The sequence below is a fragment of the Cupressus sempervirens genome, chromosome 11 (genome assembly GCF_028749045.1).
Source record: "Cupressus sempervirens isolate cs-2001-9-10 chromosome 11, ASM2874904v1, whole genome shotgun sequence".
Classification (NCBI taxonomy): domain Eukaryota; kingdom Viridiplantae; phylum Streptophyta; class Pinopsida; order Cupressales; family Cupressaceae; genus Cupressus; species Cupressus sempervirens.
This window is the reverse complement of record NC_143128.1, coordinates 288,251,152-288,262,587: the sequence shown is the minus strand read 5'-3', so window position 1 is coordinate 288,262,587 and position 11,436 is coordinate 288,251,152. Positions and strand designations below refer to the sequence as shown.

Genomic DNA, 11,436 nt, shown 5'->3' with positions numbered 1-11,436 from the left:
TATTACAAGTTTTTGGATTAATGATATTGTAAGTTTCATGTTCCTTTTCTTTTTTCAATGAATTAAGGGTTTCAGTATATCTTTTGTCTTTTCTTCCCTGGGGTAAAACATGCTTATTTTGGACTTGGTTTGACAATGAAAGTTCAGTATGCTATCTCAAGCATCAGGATGGAGGATTCACTAAAGGGAGAAAATAGATTGATGTCTATTTTCTATTGATAAAACATAATGTAAGTACAATTCAACTACTAATAGCATTGACTAAATGAAAAGAGTCAAGGATCAAGAAGTAATAGCTTTAAATTACCTTTACACTTCTGTGATGTCAGATCAATGTTTACTAGATGACAGTGATCTTAAGCTCAAATGCGATTAATAGTCGTTGATGGGTATAAAATAATTTAGATGTGTGAAGAATTAATGGTGCAACATTTGAAATGGAAAGGTAAGATGTAGATTAATATTTAGAAAGGAAACATGATTACATTGAGAAGATCAGTTGTGACTACAAATTTCATGGAGACTTAAGAAATGGTGAAAATTGTATCAGTTTTCTTTTGAAAGGATGTGATAATTGCTTTGCTGCAAAGGGATGGGTGTTCTTCTTAGGACATTGTTTTGAGTTGTTAAAAGACTATCAGCTTCAAGTCATTAGACTTAGACTTACTTTAACATGGAAAATTTGAATGTTTTAGATTGAATTTTCAGTGATTTTTTTGTTTTGGTAAGATGTCTTGGTTATGATTGTTTACTCAATAGTTTTTATTTATAGAATCTTCTCATGTAATTGAATGATTCACTTTTTCCCAAGATAGGCATGGGCGCAATGTTGGAGTTCATGTGGAAAGCTAATGTTCTGGAGCTACATTGTTGTCTTAAATCTTTTGCACTTGTGCTTAAAATTAATGTTGGTTTAGCTTCTTGTTTACAACTGATCAAGTCTAGCTATTGGCAGTGTTTCTTTCATGAATCTCTCCCAAAGCTGTTATTGTTTCCAACATTACAAGGATTAAATTGGATTTGTAATGGTAATTGGCTGACACATTTGTGGCTTCTCATCTTTCCCTCAACAATTTGCTCCAGCTACTCCAATTTGTTCACACAATGTAACTTTTCTTTTTGCCCTGCTATAATTTTTCTTCTAGCAGTTATTTTTCTTACAGCAAGAAGGCAATTGGTAAGTGTTGTAGACACACGTTCTTAAAATGTAATTCATAATCTAATGAATTTGTTTTAGTGCTGTTCGGATTTTCAAACCTCCTATAACTCAAAATTGAGTGTCCACAGGTGGTTGTTTTCTTGAACAATTACTTAAAGATGTAAATAAATGTTCATTGAAACATGGGTCAATGAGTTTGACCCAAAAAGCTACAAAATTGAAGTCTGATAGCAATATCACAATTTGACTTTGGAAAATAGGATCAATAATAGGACTACTAAGAAATTTTTTTTCCCACATACGTGTGGGCACAGTAGACATCTGGACCTTACATCAATATCCTTACTAGCTTGTAGCATAAGCGGGCTCTCAAGGTCACGGAATGAGTTTCCTAGTAGTGGTTCTGCTCCTAAATTAATGTATCAAGCAGATTATTTTTGAATATAGTAACTCTTGTTAGGGTTGCTATTTTCTAGACTCTGTGTATTTTGATATCCTTCTTGATACTGCTTGTATTCTTGATAAACCTTTACCTATTTCTGTAGAAGTCCTATTATCTCTAGATATTGTCAGTAATGTGGAAGTACAAGTTCTTACTTCTCCCAATTGTGGTTGTGGTTATTATTGACTTTTGCAAAACTATTTTCTCTGGCTTTGGTAAGTCATATCAAAAGAGATGATTGTAACCTCAAGCCACAAAGCTTAAGTGCACCTTAGATTTGATTGAAAGTCAACCTTGTAATATCTTCAAGCCACAGAGCTTGAGCACAAGAATCCATAAGTAGGCATAAATAGTGAATAGCAGTCAAACTTTCAACAATCTACCTTGAACCATAACAAGTTTTAAGCACTCCAAGGAACAATCAAGCATGTTATGATTTCTGAAAAGCCTCCTTGAAGCAACAAATTCTAAATATGGCCTCAAACCAACTTTTAGCTTGACCCTTGAGTGTGGGTTCACCATTCAAGTCTCCCTCTGAGATTGCAACTAGGTTTGAAAATGCCAAGACACCCAAACATTTTTGGCGGGCATCAATTGAATTTTTTAGTCAATCTGAAGCAGCAACATGTACTGAATACAACCAGTCACACCTAGCTTTGTTTTTTGAATGAAAATTTTCAAACATCACCTCAAGCCATCAAAAATTGAGGTTGCCAAACCACACTCAAACTTGAGTAGTGAGATTACACAAGCAACCAACAATTACATTATATTGCTTGATGGAATCTAGTCAATAAAATTGACCACCAAGAAACCACTATAACTTAGGTGGCCTCATCTAACATATTTATATTTCTCAAATGTATTTATATGTCATTTTACCTTTCAATGTAGCTCTTCAATCATATTTTTCGTTGATGCAAGAGTTTTTTAATGTAGCATCGTTAATATCAATTTAAATTATGGCTATAAAAACTCAAATATTTGAACATCTTATTATAATTGCTGTGATTGCTATATTCCACATGAATTTGCTTTGATATGTACATGTGGAAAAAGTGATTTTTCTACTACTCCCAGGAAGTTATGTGTGAGGTGGCATGTTGGGTTAAGTTTTGCAAATGTGTGAAGATGCCAAATTTTTATACTCATTGTTTAGGTTTTGACTAGCTATGACTCAGGATTATCAAATTTTGTAATTCAAATCCATGGAAGGACTATGTTAATACTAGTTTGTTATCATTGATTATAACTTATCATTACCAACGACTTACAAAATGTGAAATCATGCGAGCTCATGTGAATTAAGGCTTTCTTACAAGCTAGGGTTGCCATTGCACCAAAAGATCATCCGGTCAATGCTTGATACAACCACTAGACTTGTAGAATCCACATTAATTTTTTGACAAATGTATAGACACCACATTTTATATGGGAGGTCCTTTGCTTATGAAAATGCATGCATCCACTATATGTAGATGCTTTTTTAATGTAAAATTGTAAGTGGATTTTCATGATAGTGGTTATTGGTTAAACATTTTTAAGTAGAAGGAAATATAGTGCATATAATGAAGGCATTGGCTAGTCACCCCGAAGCAGCACAAAGTCTGATTGAAGATGATTCACTTCAAATTTTATTTCAAATGGTTGCAAAAGGGGAAAATACGAGGTTTGAGTGACCCTCATTAACAACCATGATCTCTTGTCAAATCTCATTGGAGATTCTAAACTAGATAAAAATGAATCAAGAAAAAAAAATGCAGAATGAAAAGTTGGGATGATTGAAGAATTATTTTATCAAAGATTGTGGTATTCATAAGTACCAATGCTGATGGTGCTTTGCATAGATACTACATTATTGCTAATGCATGGCATGTATTTCTCAGAAAATAATAGACTCTTAAAACTAATAAGGGTTCATTGAAGTTTGAACATGTACTCCCACATGGGACAGCTTGCTACACTTGTACTGCTAATTATTCCTAACTTTTGAGCTATCTAACTAAACTTTAAGATTGAAAGAGGAGATGCAATTTTTCTCTGGAATAGGAAAATTTCAAATTTGTCATCATTCTAGTCCTTTTTCTTGGGCATTTTTTCCCTTATCGTGTTCAGAGCATCGATATGGTCTTTTTTTATATTATCTACATAACAATTAGCTAGTTAATCTTGGATTTCTTAGAAGCAAACATTTATTCTTTAGATTGGGTTTTCTTCATTTATGCTGATATTAGTGCAAGAAGTTGGTCAAGCTGGTGCAATCTACAACTGTGATGGCTTATTACTGTCTGATGACTAGACCTCTTTAGATCACCTTGGAATGCTGCAATTATCCTTGTTGGACATCATCTTCTATGATACCATTTTGATTTAGTGATATAGAAATCCAAGATTTAATCTACTTATTACTAGATATATATATGTTATATAGATAAATCTATAGGTACAACAGGTCTCGTGATGAACTCTAAACTAAATACGTGCTAAAGCTATTGTGCTCTATTGGTTGCACAATTGAGAAGAACTCCTATTTACTGCCCTAAGGTATTGTAAAGGGATAGAAATATGGGACCCTCCAATGGCAGTATAGGTCATTATGAGTAGGTTTTACACGTCAAGCTATAACTTTTCTTATACAATAGAAGTATAATGGATTTATAAAGGATATGGTTCTACACTTTTGGAGTGTTGTAATTCTATATATATATTTAGAATATCCCTTGAAAGTTACTTTTTTGGCACAATAACTAAATCTAATATTTTTAATGGATTACAGGTGTTGGGGTCCTAGCTCTGGGCCTTCTAATTAGGAAAATGTTGAGAGCATAAACTATAATGTATTAATGTGTGTATCTTCTCCTTGATCATATTAATAGAGTCCTATTTAATACATTCAAATAGAAATATGCCATTTATTACTCAAAGGTTTTGTTTAAGGATAGAGTTTATTGGAATCTCCAAAGTTTTGAAGCCTGCCGATTATTTTTGGAAGCTGTTGGATCCAAAATTGCAAGTTTACATACGTAATTAAAGTGCAAATATTTTCCAAGGCATGTACCTCCCTTTGGTTTGGAAGGATACTGTTTATAGATTATTTACAGAACATTCCTTCAATATTGTATGTTTGACATGATCATGAAACCCAGTTTTTTTATACATTTTGAAGGATATGTGGCAGAGTATAGGGCCCTCTGGTTGGCTGCATATTAAAATAGTCTGTACTATAATGCTTTTGTGTATGATTTTTCATCAACATGCAGTCTCCAAGAGCATTTATGAAACTGAGTTGGCTGTCCAAATCTATTTCTTAGGCTTATCTATTGATGAGCTCAAGGGGCTTTCTAATGAATGGTTCATAAGGCACAACACTTGTTGTAGGTTTTTCAAATGGGATTCCAAGTAGAGTGGTTTAAACCATGGAGGAAACTCCATAGTTAAGCTTTGACATTGATGTCTATGGAATAGTGCCAAGTCACTTGGATGTTTGAATTGATCTCTTTGTTGAAGCATAATTTCTTAAGGACTTGTTTTTGAAGGGTGTAGATGACTCATACATTTTAGTTCATTATGATGTATCTCAATGGAGGAAGTGCTAAGTTTTTGTCAACTCTTTTCAGATGTTTTAGCTTTTCTCCCTAACTGTGGCATGAAGTTAGATAAATTACATGTGGTTGCAGTACTAGATATTGATGTTGGCACATTTACAATGAGTCAAGCAGCATTGGAGTATTTGAGGGAAGGTGGAATTGGAAAGTCTTCTTCAAAGGCTGGTGTTATTTTAAACTTAAGTGCTAGAATATAGTACCTCATCTTTCTGGTATCAAATTCATGTCTCTGCTGCAAAGGTTCATTTTTAATCATTATATTCTTCTCGGATTAAGATTTGAATTAACTATTTAATAAATTTAAATGTTTCAGCATAAACATGAGAGTCATTTTACTTACATAATAATTTAAACAAGTTATCTAGCAAATTTTTGTTTTGTTTACATGCAGCTGCTGATAGTCTTACAAGATCTATGGCTTTAGAGTGGGGGACAGATTATGGAATACATGTAAATGGTATTGCATCTGGTCCAATTGAAGGTATTCCTAGAATGGACATACTTTCACCGAAGGAATTCCTAGGCAATCTTCAGAAAAACCAACCTCTTTATAAAGAAGGAGAAAAATGGGATGTTGCTATGGCAATCATCTATTTGGCATCTGACACTGGTTAGTATCTCTTGAACCTATCTAATAATCAATATTCAAATCTTAGAGGTGGAAGCAATTTAAAGAAAAATATTGTTTGGAGGGTTTATTTGTTTTTAAATTTCTTTTCCATAGACTTGGAGGTATTTAAAAAAAAAAATTAACAATTTTTGAAAATTCCATGGTATAGAACTTTGAAAATAAGAATGGTATATTAGTCATACAAGAATGCTAATAGTGAAGGTTCTCTCTAACAAAGGATCAGTCATACAATTGTTTATGTCCCTCTTAAAAGGTGTATACCTGATCACTATAACTTTATATGGATTTCTGTATCATTCAAATTATCAGCTTGAAACATTATATATTCTTGTTTTATTTATTTGCTCTTTTTTGCTTTTAACTTGTATTGCAAAATTCTTCAATTTCTAAAAATTAATGGAGACATATCTCATACCAGAGATGTGTCCGTCTTCAAAACATGTCGTAGAAGGTGCAAGATGGCTCTCCCTGTACCAGTGCCTTTTTCCTTAGTCTGGAACTCATTAAAATCCTTCTATCCTAATCAATTTTCATTTAAATTTTGGCATGAATAAGGTCTTTAAATTAAAACTTAATAAGTGTACATAAACATTCAAATCAGAATTTTCATCCATGCTCAGAGTGGTAATTAATCTACCAGATGAATTCTCACAAATAAGGGGCATTAACATGTTATTATATTTCTTTGAAGTGTTCATAGTTGTAAACATTAAACATCTGGTTTTCTTTCTTTTCTTTACAGATTTTAGGAAATTGTGCCATTGAATGTTGGGAGCATATTGGGTGTAGAAGACAATGGTCCCATTGTAAAATATGCTAAATGTATAAGTTTTGACTCAAACCCTCCACACAGTTGAATCCTGATAAATTAACATAATTTGATACACTGGAAACAATACTCATATGGGAATTAAAGTTACAATATCCATAAAGATAGAGGTTTCACACATCACATATCATTTTGTTATTCATTGATTACACGATCAATAAAGTTAACTAAAATCTCTACATTTCATGTTATATCCATTTGCAGCATGTGCCTCATGGCTATGTTTTTGTGATGGGTGATAATCAGAACAACAACTGTGACTCTCATGTTTGGTAAGTAGAGTGGAAGCTTAAGTTTCTAATAGACTGTGTGCCATCTATATTTGTATATCTGACTTTTAAATGGACTAACTCTAATTTGTCTTATTTTAAAATAGGGGATCTCTTCTTGTCAAGAACATTCTAAGAAGATATGTAATGTGTTATTTGTGACTGTCACCATTGGGATCCGACATATACAAAAATCATTAAAAATTTAGAGGCACGAGATTTGCCAGGATGTTACTATACAATAGCTTTTATGACAACATGAATTTCTTTTTGTGGAGAAAATCCAAGTAGTAGTCATGCATCATATGCAACCTTCAAATATTGGTAGGAACCCTAGTGGACAGAAAACTAGTGGTTGTGAGTATGTGTCATTGGAGTATCAATTCTTGACTAGGGTAAAGCTTCTTATGAAAATGCTATCTATAGTAAAATGAGCAACTGCAAACTCTGCAGACTCACTTCTCAATCACATAATTTTTTGGTTGTAATTTCCTTATGTTTCTGATTATGAGATACTACTTGAATTCTTCACAATTCAATGAATATAGAAACAGTTTCTTGTATTAAAGTAATATTTGAATGATTCTTAATTCCAAATGCATATATAGTATGGTTTAGATCAAAATAATTATGATTTCATAACAATCAAGATGATATATATTTTCTATTTCTGATATACAAGAAATTACATGCAATGGCTGAGGAAATTCTCAGTACCTTGTACTGTTCATTGTGTCTGATATACAAGTAAGAATTTGCAAATATGCAGGTTGTCTCTGATATAACATTATATTTATGCTCTAAATATTGTGATAAGTTGTCTGATATGACAATATAAATATACTCAAAGATGATGTCATTTCTGATGGTAGACTTTATATGCCTGCACTGAATGGGTGCCAAAGGCAATATGCTCTCTTATAGAGCGATCATTGTGAGATAAAAAATATAATAAGTTCTTCCAATCATCCTAAGTTGAATGATAGAACTACCTTTTTATAGCTTTCATTAGAAATAATTAGTCATGTTGTAAATGACGTGAGTTATCTCTCTTTTCAGTCGTACCCTTTCATAATAATCTCTAATCACTTCTCTTATGATCTAGATTGGTTTCTTTACAATAAGCACTAGGTGGGGGTGACTTGGTGAGTTGACCTAGGAGGTCGACTTGGTGAGTGAACATAAAGAGTCCACTTGGTGAGTGTACTTGAATTGTCAGCTTGGCGAGTTGACTAGGGGAGTCGACTGGCAAGTTGACATGGCAAGTCGACTTAAAGTGGCGAGTTGGTGGGGCAAGTGGGGGTGACTTGGTGAGTTGACCTAGAGAGTTGGCCTAGGGGGCAGACTTGGTGAGCAAACTTAAAGAGTCAACTTGGTGAGCGTACTTCAATTGTTAGCTTGGCAAGCTGACTTGGGGAGCCGACTTGGTGATCTAACATGGTGAGTGGGCTTAAAGTGGCAACTTGGTGGGGCAAGTTTGCGAGCCAACTTAGCGAGGCCACTTGGAGATGCGACATGGTGAGCTGACTTGGTGAGAATGCTCGATGAGTGGACCTAAAGATTGACCTTGATGAGGCACTTTGGTGGGGTGACTTGATGACCGAACCAAAAGAGTCAACTTGGCGAGCATACTTGAATAGTCGACTTGGTGGGGCAAGTTGGCGAGCTGACTTAGCGAGTCCACTTGGTGAGGTGAGAGGTGAGTAAACTTGGTGCGGGGACTTGGCAAGCTGACTTGGTGAGAAGACTTAAAGACTAACCTTGATGAGGTGCTTTGGTGGGGTGACTTGATGAGTGAACTTAAAGAGTCAACTTTGTGAGCATACTTGAACAATCAACTTGGTGGACTAGCTTGGCGAGCCAACCTGGCATGCATACTTGAACAGTAGACTTGGTGAGCTGACTGAAAGAGTCAACTCATTAAGGTGACTGGGTGGGAATGACTTGGCAAGCTGACCTAGAGAGTTGACCTTGGGGATGGTCTTGGTGAGAAAACTTAGAGTTGACTTGGTGAGCGCACTTGAATTGTCGGCTTGGCGAGTAGACTTGGGGGCTTGATGGGATATGTGGGCGAGCCAATTTGGTGAGGTGACTTGGTGACATGAATTGGTGGGTTAGCTTGCCAAACTGACCTTAAAGAGTCAACTTTGTGAGTGTACTCGAACAATCGACTTGGTGACATGACTTGGTAGGCTTGGCGAGCCAACCTGGCATGCATACTTGAATAGTAGACTTGGTGAGCTAACTTAAAGAGTCAACTCATTGAGGTGACTTGGTGGGCTAACCTAGAGAGTTGACCTAGGGGGCAGACTTGGTGAACAAACTTAAAGAGTTGACTTGGTGAGCATACTTGAATTCTCAGCTTGGTGAGCTGACTATGGGAGTCGGCCTGGCAAGCTGATATGGTGAGTCAACTTAATGTGGTGACTTGGTGGTGCAAGTTGGTGAGCTGACGTATCGAGGCCACTTGGTGAGGAAAATTTGTGAAGTGACTTGGTGAGCCGACCTACTAAGTGTACTTAAAGACTAACCTTGATGAGGCACTTTGGTTGGGTGACTTGATGAGAAAACTTAAAGTGTCAACTTGGCGTGCTGACCAAGTGAATTTACATGGTGAGCGAGCTTAGAGAAGTAACTCTATGGGGAAACTTTGTAAGCACACTGAGTGATCCCACTTGCTGGGGCAAGGTGGTAAAACCACTAGTTGAGTCGACTTCGTGAGCTGACTTAATGAGTCAACTTTTTGAGGTGACTGGGTGGGGGTGACTTGGTGAGCTGACCTGGAGAGTTGGCCTAGGGGGCAGACTTGGTGAGTGAACTTAGAGAGTTGACTTGGTGAGCATACTTCAATTGTCAGCTTGGCGATCTGACTTGGGGAGTCGGCCTAGCGATCTAACATGGTGAGTGGGCTTAAAGTGGCAACTTGGTGGGGCAAGTTGGCGAGCCGACTTAGCGAGGCCACTTAGAGACGTGACATGGCAAGCTAACTTGGTGAGCAAGCTCGATGAGTGGACCTAAAGATTGACCTTGATGAGGCACTTTGGTGTGGTGACTTGATGACTAAACTCAAAGAGTCAACTTGGCGAGCATACTTGCACTAGTGCATTTGGGTTCATTTTTCGACCTTCATTGATCAAATTTGACCAACCCATTGGTCAAAATTTTTTTGGTCAAAATTTTGACCAACTCACTGGTACATGATTTGTCTCAATCATATAACTAATTATATTTTTTTCATATTAGTTACTGTCAGTTTTTTTTAGGCATTCTATAAAAAAGTTCACATGCCTTGCGTATGATATGACATTTTGCATGCATCCAACACTCTCTCTCATCCACCTAATGATGGATTATGTAGAGTGATCTGAAACCATGATGCTAAAAAACACACAATCAAATCCAAAATGAACTTGCACTACAAATGGATTGTGGAAATTTGATATTGGTAAAATTGCATGGGTGTCTACCAGGACAATCACAACTTAAACATATATTTGTCTTGGTAGACATGCATGCAAAATTAACAATATCAGATTTCCACAATCCATTTGTAATGCAAATTCATTTTGGATTTGATTGTGTGTTTTTTTTAGCGTCATGGTTTTAGATCACTCTCCGTAATCCATCATTAGTTGGATGAGAGTGTAGGATGCATGCAAAATGTCATATCATATGCAAGGCATGTGACTGTTTTATAGAATGCCTGAAAAAAAAATTACACCTACTTGTTGGTAGAAATTTCTACCTTCATTGGTCAAAATTTCTACCTTCATTGGTCAAAATTTTTGACCTTCATTGGTCGAAATTTATACCTTTATTGGTCAAAATTTTTGACCTTCATTGGTTGAAATTTCTACCTTTATTGGTCGAAATTTCTACCTTCATTGGTCGAAATTTTTTTCCTTCATTGGTCGAAATTTCTACCTTTAATGGTCAAAATTTTCTACCTTCATTGGTTGAAATTTTGACCAATTCCTGGACGAACTTGCACCGTGGCTATGGAGGTTTTTCAACCAACGTATTGGTCAAAATTTCAACCAACCAGAAGGTTGGTCAAAATTTCAACCGAAAAAATTACGACCAATGGGTTGGTCCAAGTTTGGTCGAAAATTGGGTCAAAATTTCAACCAATAATGGTCAAAAAATGGTCTCAAATGTACTAGTGACACCATAAAATGAGAGGTTCAATGATCAAAATATGAATGCAAATGAGGATGAAAACTAATCAAAATGATAACAATGCAAAGAAATGCAAGAAAAGAAAATCTTAGCTATGAAAGGAAATAACAATGCAATATTAATCTATGATAGCAGATATGACTCTAAGATAATATGAAAATGAAAGGATGAAACTTGATGATGGAAGCCATGGATGCAAGCAAGAATAAGACAAGAAAAGAGAAGTTGCAATGAAGCTCCAATGTCTAAACCCTAAGGCTCAAACTTATTCTCCAAAATTGCTCTCTAAACCTGTAGCATAACAATACTATAGCGACAAGCT

General features: G+C 35.5%; 1 pseudogene; it reads left to right on the top strand.

The window, feature by feature from the left end:
* Positions 1-5,181: 5,181 nt before the first annotated feature.
* LOC149529236 (peroxisomal 2,4-dienoyl-CoA reductase [(3E)-enoyl-CoA-producing] pseudogene) lies at positions 5,182-5,821 on the top strand (annotated as a pseudogene).
* Positions 5,822-11,436: the final 5,615 nt, after the last annotated feature.